This window comes from Columba livia, chromosome 2 (genome assembly GCF_036013475.1).
Source record: "Columba livia isolate bColLiv1 breed racing homer chromosome 2, bColLiv1.pat.W.v2, whole genome shotgun sequence".
Taxonomy (NCBI): Eukaryota; Metazoa; Chordata; class Aves; order Columbiformes; family Columbidae; genus Columba; species Columba livia.
The window spans coordinates 104,940,234-104,955,183 of record NC_088603.1 but is presented as its reverse complement, the minus strand read 5'-3'; positions in this window follow the sequence as shown (position 1 = coordinate 104,955,183).

Here is a 14,950-nt window from a genome sequence, read left to right as displayed (position 1 = left end):
AAATAATATCAGTTTCTGAAAGCTTCCAATAAGTCCTTCGAGGTCTCCGTGTGTCTTAGAAATTGGATGTAAAGAAATCATATTAATATTGACATTTCTCAAATCTTTGGCCAATAATTGATAAAAGATTAAAATTCTGAAGTCCCAAGTTCTTTAAAACTGTGTCAGGGTTCAAGCCCCAAGTTCTTTAAAACTGTGTCAGGGTTCTCTTTGGCATGGAGAATATTATCAGTCCAAAAGTGAAATTCCTATCATGCAATCTGTGAGGCATACCTGACCTGTAAAGATGAATTTATACTCCTCTTTTCTGCAAGACTGAAAACGTGGTCATTTAGCAGATTCATATATGTAGAATACATACAAATCCTTGAAAAGTCTCCTAAATATAGATATTATCTTTTTTTTTTCCCAAAAGCACAGAAAATTCTACTGCAGCATGTGGAGTTGAAGTTACTACTCAGGACTTTAGGGTTGTATCAGTACAAATACATCAGTATAAGAATGAGATCATCTATACTAACAAATCTGTAGCACATTTGTAGCATATTACCTTTTTGTAGCTTTTGGCCTCTTCTAGTTGGTCTCTTTAATAAAGAACTCTTGTGTTCAGTTTAACTATTAGAACAGGCCATGGACCATTCCCAATAGTCTTTTTCCTTCAGCTGCCTGAAACTAAACAAAGACAATTTTCTGGTGGAGGTGTAGGCCATTCTGTGTCCCTTATCATTAATACATAGCATTGAGCTTGGATACATTTAATTTATTTTCTATATAAGTGTAAATGAATAAATAAACACATACATATCTACATACATAAAATAGTGTAATATGTGAACACCTAAAATTGAAGAACACTGGCAGTGATTTAAACTGCATCTGAGCATCATGAAATCTTTAATGTATTATTTCTTCCTCAGAATTATACCATTAGGTATGGAATGATTATGAGCCCATGTCTACAAATGCGATATAGAGAAATTATGATTGCGAAAGTATGTCCTGAAGGTCTCACGAGAAATATTCAGCAAAGAATTGAGTCTGGATTACCTACATCAGTTTAACACTGTAAACCCAAGCACTAACACATCTGCAGTAGGGACAGAGAAGTATGTGTGTCTATCACTGTCTCTTTCTCCCAGGATTTTGCTATCCAAGAAATCTGAGCAAATCATTCCATATGCTGAACAGTCTTCAGCAAGGAACTATTGGAAGCATTTTCAATGGAAATTAACAGCTTTACCTGGTCCTGAACCACAGGTATAGGAGTTAAATCCAAAGGACCCTGTACTGTACTGGGTGGGTTACACTTCTGTGAGTTTAACAGTGCATAAGGAAATGTATTTTTCACTATATTGCCTATATTATCATTTTTAACTTGAATTTTGGAAGGGTAACACTGTATATGTGCTTTTATTTATCACTTTTACATGAAATCTTGTGTGTGTGTGTTTTCAAATTAGATACAGATTTTAAACCAATTTAAAATGTTTCTTTCATAAATGTTTTCTGATTCATCATTTAATAAACTGGCCATGCACAAGGAGAATTGAGATTTTTGTCAAGAAGGCGTATATTTTATTAGACTATAAAATGTACTCCTGAAAGAGCTTACATTAACTTTTTATATATTGGGGGATTGGACTAGATGATCTTTTGAGGTCCCTTCCAATCCCAAACATACTGTGATACTGTGATATATGTATTTTTATATATATATATACACACATAAAAGAGAGCTCTTTTGATCATGCTATCAGGCAACCCTGTAGGGTAAGTCTGTGATGCAAGCAGTTACAGTACCTTTAATCACAATTTTGTGAGGTTTGTTACCTCTGTGGGAGATGTGTTACTCGGTGGGTGAGTTTTTTTCATGCCACGATATGTGCTTCCACAGTACTCTTCTCTACAAACTTAATTAAGAAATTACTATCAGAGAGGCAGTGTCTATTATTTATTTCAATACACAAAGAGAGTGTCTGATCTGCTGGTTTTTCTCTCTCCTACTGTTGCTACTGTAAGATCAGTGCTGCTTATAGAAATTATAGGGAAAGCACAAACAGAAGCAAAAGAGGTGAGGTAAGTTACATTATCAGAATACAAGTCTAGTATTTTTCACTCTTACTCATTAATGGAAGAAGACATTTGGCTTTGAGCAAAATATATTTAGTTTTTTTCCTGGTACAAGTGTTTCTTGGCTATTTTAATACAACAAACATTTTAATAGATGAAGACAAATAGGTGCTTCACTAAGGACAACAGAGAATTTATACTTCCTTTGACATCACTGACATCTGACAACATGTCATCAAATATTCTTAGAGGAATATAACTTATTTCTGCAGCAACCAAATTAACAATGCCTGGTTTTATATGGATATATGACTTATGTCACCCTTCCTTCCTTTCTCCCTTCCTTCCTTCCTTCTGTCCTTCCCAGTGCTCTGCTTCCAAAACTCTCCCATATCATTTCCCACCTTGACTGGGCAACTGGAAGAATAAACAGTACAAACCTCATATAGAATGAACTTTATGTTCTGCAGTGAAAATGTTACCTAGTCTTAAAAAATAGTACCTTGTTTATAATTGTAGTGGATTGACCTTGACTGGATGCCATGTGCCCAGCAAGCCTCACTATTCCTTATCAGAATAAGGGGAGAAAGTATGACAAAAAGCTCAGGAGTTGAGATAAACACAAGGAGATAATTTATCAGTTACTGTCATCGTCAAAACAGACTTGACTTTGGGAAGATTAATTTAATTTATTGCCAATAACTAAGAGAGTAGGACAATGAGAAATAAGAATATATCTGAAAACATCTCTTCCCCATCTCTCCCTTCTTCCTGAGCTTGACTTCACTCTTGACTTCTTAACCTTCTCTTCCTGAATAGCACAGGGAGATGGGGAATGGGGGTTGTGGTCAGTCCATGATGCTTCATGACTGCCACTCTTTCCTCCCCATGCTATTCCCCTGCTGTAGCATGGGGTCCTACCCACAGAAGACAATTCTCCAGGAACTTCTCCAACATGAGTCCTATCCATGGGCTACAGTTCTTCAAGAACTGCTTCAGTATAGGTCATTTCCATGGGGTGCAGTCCTTCATGAACACACTACACTCCAGTGTGGGTCTCCTATGGGGTCACAAGTCCTGCCAGCAAACCTGCTCCAGTGTGGTCTCCTCTTCATGGGGCTGCAGTTCCTGCATGAGCCTGTTCCAACACAGGCTCTCCACAGGATCACAGCTTCCTTCAAGGTATATAAACTTGCCTAGACACGGGGTCTTCTACAGGCTGCAGAGTGAATATCTGTTCCATCATGGACACAGGTTGCAGGAGGACAGCATGTGTCATCATTTTCTTCATCACAGGTTGCAGGGGGATCTCTGTTCAGGCACCTGGAGCATCTCCTTCACTGACCTTTGTATCTGCAGGGTTGTTTCTCACATTTACTCATTCCTCTCTCCTGGCTGTCGTTTTTTTTACCCATTTTTAAATCTGTTATCCCAGAGTCACTACCAGTGTCACTGATGGGCTCAGCTTTGGCCAGTGACATGTCCTTGGAGTCACCTGGAACTGGCTCTGTTCAACACAGGGACAGCTTCTAGCATCTGCTCACAGAAGCCACTCCTACAGCCCTTCTGCTACCAAAATCTTGCTGTGCAAATCAAATACAAGAGTATTTCAGAGTAGTATCCAATAGTAATATTTTGAAATATGTTTCAAACAAAATAGTTTTCTTAACACCTTTCTTTTAACTATCTGTAATCTTCACTGAGGTGGTCTTGATGCCAACAGCTTCTGTTACATTGATGTTTCTACTGTTCCTCTGAAGAAGTCGCAGTTTACTCTTTTTTAACTAATTGTAATTTATATAATATTAAAAATTTGTAGAGAACATTTAAAATTTATTATAATTGAATTTACAGGCTGGGCAGTTCTAGATTTGATAATATTCTTAATATGCATACCTAATTATGCTACTACTTTTAGAAACAGAGGGACAATAAGATAAGTGCCTATTTTGCTGAAAAAGGAGAATATAGTGAAAAATAGTGCAAAATCATCAGATGAAATGTTCAGCATCCTGAGATGCTATTACCTCTCTGATTTTTAAAAGGTCTCACTGCAGTAGCTCTTGGGCTTTGTTCTAAGTTTTCCCATAAGTATTGCAGTGGGAGTTATAATGTTGAGCTCTATTGAAAACGTTGTTGATGCAGAACCGTCGAATGAAAAATTTTGGCCCTGAGCCCTGTAGAATAACAAATTCCACATCACCAAGTTCATGGTTATAGTTTATAGCACCTGACTGTGCTCTGGTTCAAGGAACTGAATATTTTTCACGGATATAAGCAAACATTTAAACATATAATTCATCTTAGATAAACCCTGTCAGAAAAAAAATCCCCAAGACCAACTTTTTTATAATAATCAGATATTGCTATAAACTATTACAATGCCAAGTGAAAATTCTGGGATGTTTCTGCTGAAAGTGTAAGATTTTTGTTATATTTTCATATTTAGTTTTTGGTTTTTTGTTTGTTTGGTTTTGGGGTTTTTTTCCAGTTTAGGAAAAGAAAGAATACAGAAAGAAAAAAATAATTGAGCCAAAAAGCAAGTAAGAAACTAAATATCCAAATCAGGAACAATGTCTTTAAAACATGAAAGATTGCTTAAGTAATTGTACTATAATTTTAGAAATATTATAAATTTTCCAACTTTTTCTGTCTCTGATTTTTCTTGGCATTAGAGAATAACATTTATTTCTTGGGCTTTCCGCAATGTAAATATTCCTTAACACTTGTCCCCTAAGTAAATTTTCTTCTCATACTGTCTGCCAAATCATCATTGTAATTATTTCTCTTTCATCTGTGTTTAGTTGCTGCCTTTCACACCCCAAATATGAATGTGTTTCCAATCTCCTTCCCTTTTACATCCTCCCCTTTAAAGGACAAGGACAACATGGATAAAAATACAGAGAACAGTTTCTGTTTAGGATACACATGATATGACTTAGGAAGGATCTGAAAGAGATCTAAAAATCTTGACTTAGCTTAATGAAAATGATTAGGAAACTACTTCACTTTTTTCTCGTAATAAAAGACTCAGAGACATCCAGTGGAGTTAGATTCCAGTTTTAGAGGTTCAGAGCAAACAGAAGGGATTTTTGTTTAAGTAAATGTGAGACTTCCTACCAAAGGATCCTATGGATCCCAGGAGTTTTCCAATTTTTTTATTTTTTTTTTTTTTTTAATATGTGTGTAAAAAGTGCAGGTTGTAGAGGGGTTACACTAGATGACCTTTGAAGGTCCCTTCTAACCAAACTGTTCTATGATTCTGTGACTCTATAAATGATTTGGTACTGCAAAAAGAATTGTAAAGAAATTTCATAACTGTGCTTTTTCAATCAAGCTGAACAGAAAATAAGCCAACAAAGCATTTTTGCTGTGATTACTTCAGAGCCCTGAGATGTTTACTGCTGCATTAGTAAGTCCTCTGCTACATCAGAATGACACCTCACTGAAAAAACCCTGTTATGCTGCCTTATAGAGATCACAATGCAGTAGTTCTGTGGTTAATTAAGGTCTGTAAAATATTACAACTAATGTTAGAAAAGAACTTCCTGGACCATACTGTCTGATACTGGCCCACCTGCTCCACAGCGAAAATCTGAGATGTCTTGATTTCATGTCCACCCAGAATCAGGTCTATAAAAGCATGGCTGCTTTTATTTAGTGCTTGAAGAAGCCTGAAATGGAAAGGATTAAGCGGCATGTATTCACAGCCATACATTAAAAGGGATGTACACTGTTGAAATACCTTTAAGTAGGATGTATGATACTGTGAAAACGTTGCTTTCCTGATCTGCACTTACTGCTTTAGGTTGTTGACCAAATTATGAAGATTTTTCTTTCTCTTTTGATAGTTTTATTTAACATGATTAATATTAATGCAATGAAAATAATGATTTCTTATATCAAACTAAATTTAGAATATATCTAGTGTTAATTTTAATACATGCATAGAAAAAAATGAGAAATCTTTTCAGACCAAGAAACGGGTATGTATTAATAATATATAATTGAAAGATGTCTATTGCATTGTAAGTATGCTTGAGTAATACTTCTTGATTTTTATATTAAATATACAACCAATAAAGCTAAATGTTATGATTAATCTTTCCAATGCAGCAATTCTCAGTGTAGATTGATGAACTACCTTGTCAATTTCTTGACTAATTTGTAGACTGCACGATCTAAGCACGATTTTATTTGATTTTAAATACATTTTTAAGTTAGTTAAACTCATAAACATCATGAAGAAATAATTACTTCTTTTTAAGTTGTTTGTTAATTTTGTGACTTTCATTAATAAATTCAAATAAGTCTTCCAGGAAGGGAAGTCAGGCTAATTAATTAATATATGTAGAGCTTACTTACCTATTACAGGAGATTTCAACAGCTTTTTCAATATTTCAAAAATCAATGTCCCTTTTCTCCTTTCCTGGGTCATTTCTTTGTTTCGAAGAATGTGTTTTTCTGCTTGAAAGGTGTTTGAAAGGTGTATCTTCTGCTTTTCCCTAAGGTAAGGGTGAGCATTAAAAGTTACAGCTGAGTGTCCTGCTACAGTTTAATTATTGTAGAAATCTCTTATGAGAACAAATGTCCTTTAGGGGAATCTCACATGCACAGCTCAGTAATCCTAATCAATTTAATTAAATTTCTGTGAAATAAGCATTTTAAAAACACTTCTGAAGGTCCAGTAAGATTGGTTTACTGTTTAGTGTTACAGACTTTTTCTTTAATCAGGGAAGGTTTCTCAAATGTTGCAATGAATTATGCATTAGATTTGAATGGAAAAGTCCTTGCACAAAACCACTGCGACAGCATGGTAGAGCGTACTTTCCTTTTGAGGACAGACTTGATGTTGTAATTTCCTGCCCCCTGAATGTCTGAAGCGCTTAAATTACTGGATTCTTGTAAATGTCAGCAGATTATTTTCACAGGTAGAGGAAGTCCTACTGCTAATAGAATGCAAAGTGGAGGAAATTGCTATTTGCACTAATGTCTTTATAGCACAAATATCTGAACTTACAATTCAGTATGAGGTTGGTAACCACTCATTTTGCTGTAGTTTGCAGCCTTGTCAGTTTCTTAAAAGTTAAAAAATTTAATGCGGATCCCAAAACAATGTTTCGCCTGAGATCTGCTCTCTATATGTTACAGTACTGTCAATGAGCATAACAATCACTTGACCACAGTATTTATACTTTGCTAAAGGAATGCAATAATCTCTAAAAAGCTTTTCTGAGCATATCTTAAAGATGGAATACAAGCAGACTTACACCTAGTGTCTCTGTGTTGTACATGTAATATGCTCTCAATGCTGAACCACAGATGAATCTCAGAAAGCTCTTGTCTATGTCCCTATGTCATCTCATAACTTATTCACACTCCAGAATAATTGCTGAGACAGAGCGTTTGTATTCCTGGAAAAAGCAAGTGGTAAATGTACTGCTCTGGGTCTCTCAGAAAGATTAAATCAGGTGTACAGGAAGATGGTACTCTTTGTATCTGTTAGACTAGCCACACTTCATTGTCCTGTTTGTTCCCAGTCTCTGCTGTTCCCAGAGTTCCTCCATCTCAGTTGCAGGACTTGGCATTTGCTGTTGATTTACATAAGATACTTGCCAGCCCATTCCCCCAGCCTGGCTAGGTCCTTGAGCAGAAGCTCTGCCCTCAAACATATTGACTGGTCTCCCTAGTCTGGCATCATCTGCAAACTTCATGAGCAAGCACTCCATCACCTCTTATAGATAATTGATGGGGATGTTAAACAGGACAGGTCCAGGGATACAACTCTACAGCACTGCCCTTGTTACCAGCCTTCAGGGAGAACACAACCCCTTAACTGTAACACTTAAAGCCCAAGCATCCAACCAGTGTTTTAATCATTTCATTGTCCACTCACTCAGACTGTATCATCCCAGCTATTATATCAGAATTTTGTGGAAGACAGTGGTGAATGCCTTTCTAAAGTTGAAATAAATGGCATTTGCTGCTCTTCCCTCATCCACAAATCTGGCCATTTTATCATGCAGTCAAGTTTGTCAGGCATGATTTATGCATGATGAATCCATCCTGTCAGTTTCCAATCACTTCCCCCCTCAAGTACCCAGAAAAGGATTCCAGAAAAACTCACTACTTGTTTTTTTTTTTCTAGGAACCAAAATGAGGTTTAATGGCCTGTAGTTCCTCAGATCATCCATCTGGGCTTCGTTGAAGACAGGAGCAACATCTTTGCATTTTAAGTTGTCAGAGATCTTCTCAGTACTCTTAAGAGCTTTTGGAGATGACAGAGAACATTCAGGCCCCTCATTAACCTTTACTGTAGGCCATCATGTTCCATAGACTTATATGGGTCAAGTTATCTACATTAGTCCCTGACTCAGTCTTTGCCCAATGCTATTTCTTATCCTTGAACATTTTCACTAATCAGAGAGGACTGGGAGACCGTGCAAGACTCTGGCAAGAAGAAAATGAGAACCCCAGCCTTTTCTGTGTCTGCAGTCACTAAATCACCTGTCCCATTCAGCAATGCTTTTTCTTGTTTAGTGTTTTATTGTAGATGTGGTGGTGGAAATTCTTCTTGTTGGCCCATGTGGCATTTTGCCCATTCTTAAATATGCTTTCCAGAGGCTACATCAACTTGGCTGAGGGGCTCAGCTGTGTCCTGGATAGGGCCATTGGAGCCAGCTGGAAACAGCTGTGTCCAGTGTGGGGCAGCCCCTGGTTTCTTACCTCAGAAACAACCACTTCAGGCCCCTGATGGACAACTGCAGCCAAGGTACTTAGGTCCCTCCTTTCCATCCCTTCCTGGAGTGGCAGGAAGGGTACAAGCCTCTGTGAGAACTGGGATCTGTAGTAGAAATACTTTCACTCTACCACCCTTATTAGGTGGTTTGGAACAAATTACTCTGGTCATGTGAACTGTCCCACTGTGTCAAAGCTGTCCCAGCAATGACACAGTTTTGTGACTGCATTAAGGTGAGCCCTTTTTACTCCTACTCTGTAATTTCTGAGATCTCTCTTGTTCTTGTGCTATATGCTTTGGTTTCCATCCCATTTGTTGTTTTCTGTCTTTCTGTGGATTGTTAGCTCCCTTCCCCATTTTTCCTGCTTTAAAGCTGTCCTCAGAGGATTGCTACAAGCTGCAAGTATAGTGATATTGACAAAGCTCAGTCATTTTACTGCAGCACATAAAAGTGACATTTCCTTAAAAAAAAGCTTCTCAATTAATATTTCATAGTATATTAAATTTAAAAAGGAAACTGTGCAATTGCTAAACCCTTTGACCTGTGATTTTTACTGTTTATAAGTACAACCTGATGTCCTGACACTAGATTTATTCCAATAAGTTAGAGGACCATATTTACTATCAGAAAATAATTGTTCATTGTTAGCAGTAAGCTAAAAGAGATGAATCACCAGAATGCACTTCCACTAGAATGAGTAAGGAGACCTACCCACCTTCAAATCCTATGGTGTGGTCTGTGAACCTGTCCATGCACCTCATCATTAATTCACAGTGACACCAAGGGCCTGTAGATGCAGGCAGCGTGGAGTTCTTCTGATAGAGGACTCTGGATGTCTCTGTGAGACCCTCTGACTTGTCAACCATTGCTGCTAAGCCTCAGTGACTTCCTCAAAAGCCTCCATTCAGCTGACTATAATCTAAAGGTGAGCAGCAGAGAGCTTTTAGTCTGTTTCTAAACTGCTTCAAGTTGGATGCAGTATTGGCTGATCACACAAACATGTCATGATCCTATGTAATGGCTTACTCTGTATGGCTTGGGAGTGCTGCACTGATGAAAAAGCTTGAGGGACCCCCAGTCAGACGCAGGAGCCATTTCAGTTAGGACTGATTCATGCTTGGTTAGCTTACAGTATGAGCTGAACCAGACTGTAGGAAAACAATGATTTTATTCAGTCAAACATTTGGACAGGCCTTTTCCTTTTAGCTCCAGATTAGAGAATGAAAGAAAAGAATTTACAAGGTTCAAGGCTGTGATTGCATCTTTGTTTATTTCTAATGCCATGCCTCCTGCCCTGACAACCCTTCAAACGACATTTTTCTTACCTGTTGTTGATCGTTCTCATAGTCTCAGTATGCTTTATAAACTGAGCTTGCTTGAAGATGCCTGGTGGAGTCCTCTTTTTTTTCTTCTCTTCCTGGAGCCTCTGACTTGTGATTAAATAGCAGACCCCTCCTAAAACAAAAATACTGCCTGAGTGGATGCGATACTTCTGGTGAAAATAACTAAGAAATGCTGATGGATTAACTGCTTTGTCCCCATGCCCTATACAATATCCTCTGTCTGCCTATTTCCTTTAAACTCTTATAATCTCCTATTTGAAAAAAAAAAAAAATTGTTGTACTCAGAGTAGTTTGCCCAAATACCCTTCTTCCTCTCTTCTAGACTGTCACGTTTATCCTATTCCTTCTTTGCAATGCATAGATTGAAGGGTTAATATACAGAAAAAGAGTTATAAAACAGCAACATTTTCAAAATAAGTGTTTTAAAATTAGTTTTCTAAATTTATATGCAAATAATCTGTCTTTTAAAAAATTCTGAAAGCTCAGAAACCTGTGTAAAGCCTAATTTCAACTTTTTAATATTTCCAAAATGGCCTCTGAAATCGTATCGGGTTTGCATGGCAAGGTTTTAGTAGAGAGGAAGCTACAGGGGTGTCTTCTGTGAGAAGCTGCTAGAACCTTCCCTCATGTCCAACCAAGAGAATGCCCGCCAGCTCCAAGACGGACCCACCACAGGCCAAGGCCAAGACCATTAGTGACAGTAGTAATGCCTCTGGGATAACTTATTTAAGAAGAAAGGGAACAACCTGCACAATTCCAGCCATAGGACAGAGAATATGTGAGAGAAACAGCTCTGCAGACACTAATGACAGTGAAGAAGGAGGGGGAGGAGGTGCTTCAGGTGCCGGAGCAGTGCCCTGCAGACTGTGGTGGAGATCACAGTGAGACAGGGTGTTCCTCTGCAGCAGAGATCCACCTGCAGCCCATGAAGAACTCCACGCTGGAGCATGTGGATGCACCTGAAGGAGGGTGTGACCCTACGGAGAGCCTGAGCTGGAGCAGGCAGGACCTGTAAACCTGTGGAGAGAGGAGCCTACACTGGAGCAGGTTTACTGGCAGGACTTGTGACCCTCTTGGGGGGATCCATGCTGGAGCAGTCTGTTCCTGAAGGACTGCACTCTGTGGAAGGGGCATGCAGAAAAGACTTGTGCTGGAGGAGTTAATGAAGAATTGTCTTCTGTGGGAGAGAATCCATGCTGTGATGGGGGATGAGCAACAGGAGGAAGGAGCAGCAGAGACAACATATAGTGAATGAACCACAACCTCAATTCCTCATCCCTCTGTGCCACTCAGTGAGGAGAAGGTAGAGAAATTCAGGGCTAAAGTTGAGCCCAGGAAGAAGGAAGGGAAGGGGAAGGTATTTTAGGATTTTATTTTCTTTCTCATTACTGTACTATGATTTGATTGGTAATAAATTAAATTAGTTTTCCCCAAGTCAAGCCTGTTTTCGCCATGACAGTAATAGGTGAGTGATCTCTCCCTGTCCTTAACCAGACCCATGGGCCTTTAATTGTATTTTCTCTCCCCTGTCCAGCTGAGGAGGGGAGTGATAGATTTGCTTTGGTAAGTACCTGGCATCGAGCCAGGGTCAGCCCACCACAGAACTAAAGACCAATGTTGCATGCAGTATCAAAATGTTGCCAGTGGATTGGTCTTTGTTTAAGCCAGCTAGAGCACTGAAGGAGAGAAAAGCCAACGTGCAGGGTGATAACATTCTCCCAAACTATAAAAAACCCAACAGTTTTATATGCTAAATGCAAATTTATTTTTGATACAGACCTATTGAAGGTGTCAGTAGTAAGCAAACATGAGATTTGCGTAAGGGATCAAGAACTGAGAGCAGTCACCTTTCATACATTCAGGAAAAATGCAATCTAAAAATAAAATTGTAAAATAATAGAAGACTTTATTTTGACAATTAATGGTATGCATTGATGGATTTTTGTTTCCTAAGTGATTTGGTCTTGAGTTCGTTCTTCTATATAACCATTGGTATGACATATAAAATTAAGCAAGATGGTTTACTGGTTTACTTTGAATGTAATATTTCTTTTGCTCTGCTGCAATTATTTTCTACAGAAAAGTATAAAATGAGAGTGTTTATGATGCTTGAGTTAAAAAAGGAAAAAATCCAAAGCAAGAAAATCTTGGCTTTTACTGACTAAACAGTATTGAAATTTGGAAGAATAGTGTACCAAATATAGCAAGGTAAAATCATAGGAGGTGAAAAAACTTTACATTCAGAAATCTACAAATAAATTAAATATGGCAAATGTAAGCATTATTCAGCTCCACAGGATACAGACACTACGTTTAAGAAATGTGGAAAATAGTGATTCAAAAACATGTGTTTAAGCTCTGTCTTCTCCTTCTTCTCCCTCCTTCCACTCTCAGCTAGGTGCCTGTTTCTTAGTTTTTTACAACACTAACGGTAGATGTGCTGCAGAATGCAAATTTCCTCAGTTAAACTTAGAATTAAAAAGAAAACTTGGATTTCAGAACCAAACTTCCTGTAACTTTGAATCATATTCCCATTATTCCAATGAGGATTGATTTCTATTAAAATTCCAGCCCATTTTAGTCTTTGTAATGAGCCTAAAATAGCTGCCAGCTTGCAGTGCTGGAATTAATGATAATTAAATGTAACACAAAATGTATTTCCATATTTTGTATTGCTTAAATGATTTCATCTCAGATGTAGTATGATAGTTTTTAGACATGCCTACTTCTATTTAATATCTTTTCCAGTTTTAATTTGAATTTCATATTGTTCCTGACTGTTTAATGAATATTTTGGGAGATGGCCATAGTGTTGTTAATTATACCGGAGACTGAGTATAATTAATTCTTTTGGACCCACAGTCAGCTAGTTAATCGATTTCTGATGAAACTGAAGATTAAACACAGATAGTTCACTTCTTCATTCATTTTAATTTTTCCCTCTTTGAATTCAATCAGATTACTTCAGGAAGTTGTTGCTGGAAAATCAATTTGTGGACCCATTTGGGGTATTATCCAGATGTTAATAGATGGATGATCCACTCAGGCCAGTCACCTTCCTATCAATTTTATTTTCTCATTTTTAAAGAAAACCTTTTCTTTCTCTTCAGCAGATTTACTAGCATTATTTGTAATTCACATTTAAATGATTTTTAGCTGCTTATTAATAATAATTTCATTAACTAAGTACAGAATAAAAAGGAGTCCTCAAAAGAGTTCTTTGAAGACCAGACAATAACACAATAATGGGGTGGTAGCAATGTGGAAGACATTTGTCGTTTTAGTGAGGCATTAGCTCACATATGTAAATTTTATTTTAGGCAATGGTCTGAAAAGGCTTAAATGAAAAAGAGAAAAATATGTTAGTATGCTCAGGAGTTCCTGTCACACTTTTTTTTTTTCCTACCCAGTGCTATAAATAATGGTATATTATAATTTTTGACAGTGGGAAAGGACCTAAAGGCTGTAAGGAGATAATCAAAAAAGGGCAAAGAAGAAATTAAAAAGAACAGGAGGAGGACTTTCTTCTAGTCAATGAGAGAAACCTTGAGCATTTTTCATTTATTACTCTACAGATAGTAATAGATAGCTCCAGGTTTCATACTGTAATGGCTCATGATCTAAGTGTACTCTATCACCGTACTCAACAACCTCCCGTGAACAGACTTAAGACAGCTTTTAATGCTGTTTCTCCTTGGGTAAGCAAGAGAAGAACAGAAGTGTGCCAGGTGATTCATTATCTATATTTTCTGGAGAACTGGGGCCAACAATGCAACATTTAACAGTGGTTACTTAGATAAATTAATCCGTTTTGAACAAAATGTGTAAGCATATAATTCATTCTCCTCAGCACTTGAGCACTTTATATGTTAAATTTATATTAAATGCATTACTGAATAAAAGCCTAGGTATTATTTATAAGAAATGTCTTGTTTTTCTCAAATGAAGATCAGATGTGCATGGTTTTGTCAGCCTTTATACTGTTTAACATTCAAACAGTGGTTTTGCCAATCTGTAGAAACAGAGACTTCACCAGCTTAAAAGCTATTCAGTTTTACAATTATGTCATGTATTTGGCAACCTTTCAGTGTATTTATAGCTGTCAGTGGTTAACTTGAAGTTTCATTCCTACAACCATTACTTTTATATTTAAAATTGCTTTTCAAGCAATTGCTAGAGAAAATCCCATGGGCAAGGCTGCTTGAAGGTAAAGGGGCCTAAGATAGATGGTTAATATTCAGGGATTTCTTCTACCAAGCTCAAGATCAGAGCATCCTGACACGTAGGAAGTCAAGGAAGGGAGCCAGGAGACCTGCATGGCTAAACAGGGAACTGCTGGGTAAGCTCAGGTGGAAGAGGAGAGTTTATAGATCATAGAAGGAGAGGCTGGCCACTTGGGGAGAATATAAGGCTGTTGTCAGAGAATGTAGGGACTCAACTAGGAAAGCTAAGGCCTCCTTAGAATTAAAGCTGGCACGAGGGGTCAAGGACAACAGAAAGAGCTTTTTCAAATACGTGGTAGATAAAACTAACACCAGAGGCAATGCAGGCCCACTGATGAATGAGGTGGGTGCCCTGATGACAGAAGATACAGAGAAGGCAGAGTTACTGAATGCCTTCTTTGTTTCTGTCTACTCTGCTGGAGGCTGTCCTGAGGAGCCCCGTACCCCAGAGGCCCCAGAGGAAGTCAGGATGGTGCAAGAATTTGCCTTGGTTGATGAGGACAGGGTTAAGGAACAATCAGGCAATCTGGACATCCACAAATCCATGGGCCCAAATGGGATGCACCCACGGGTA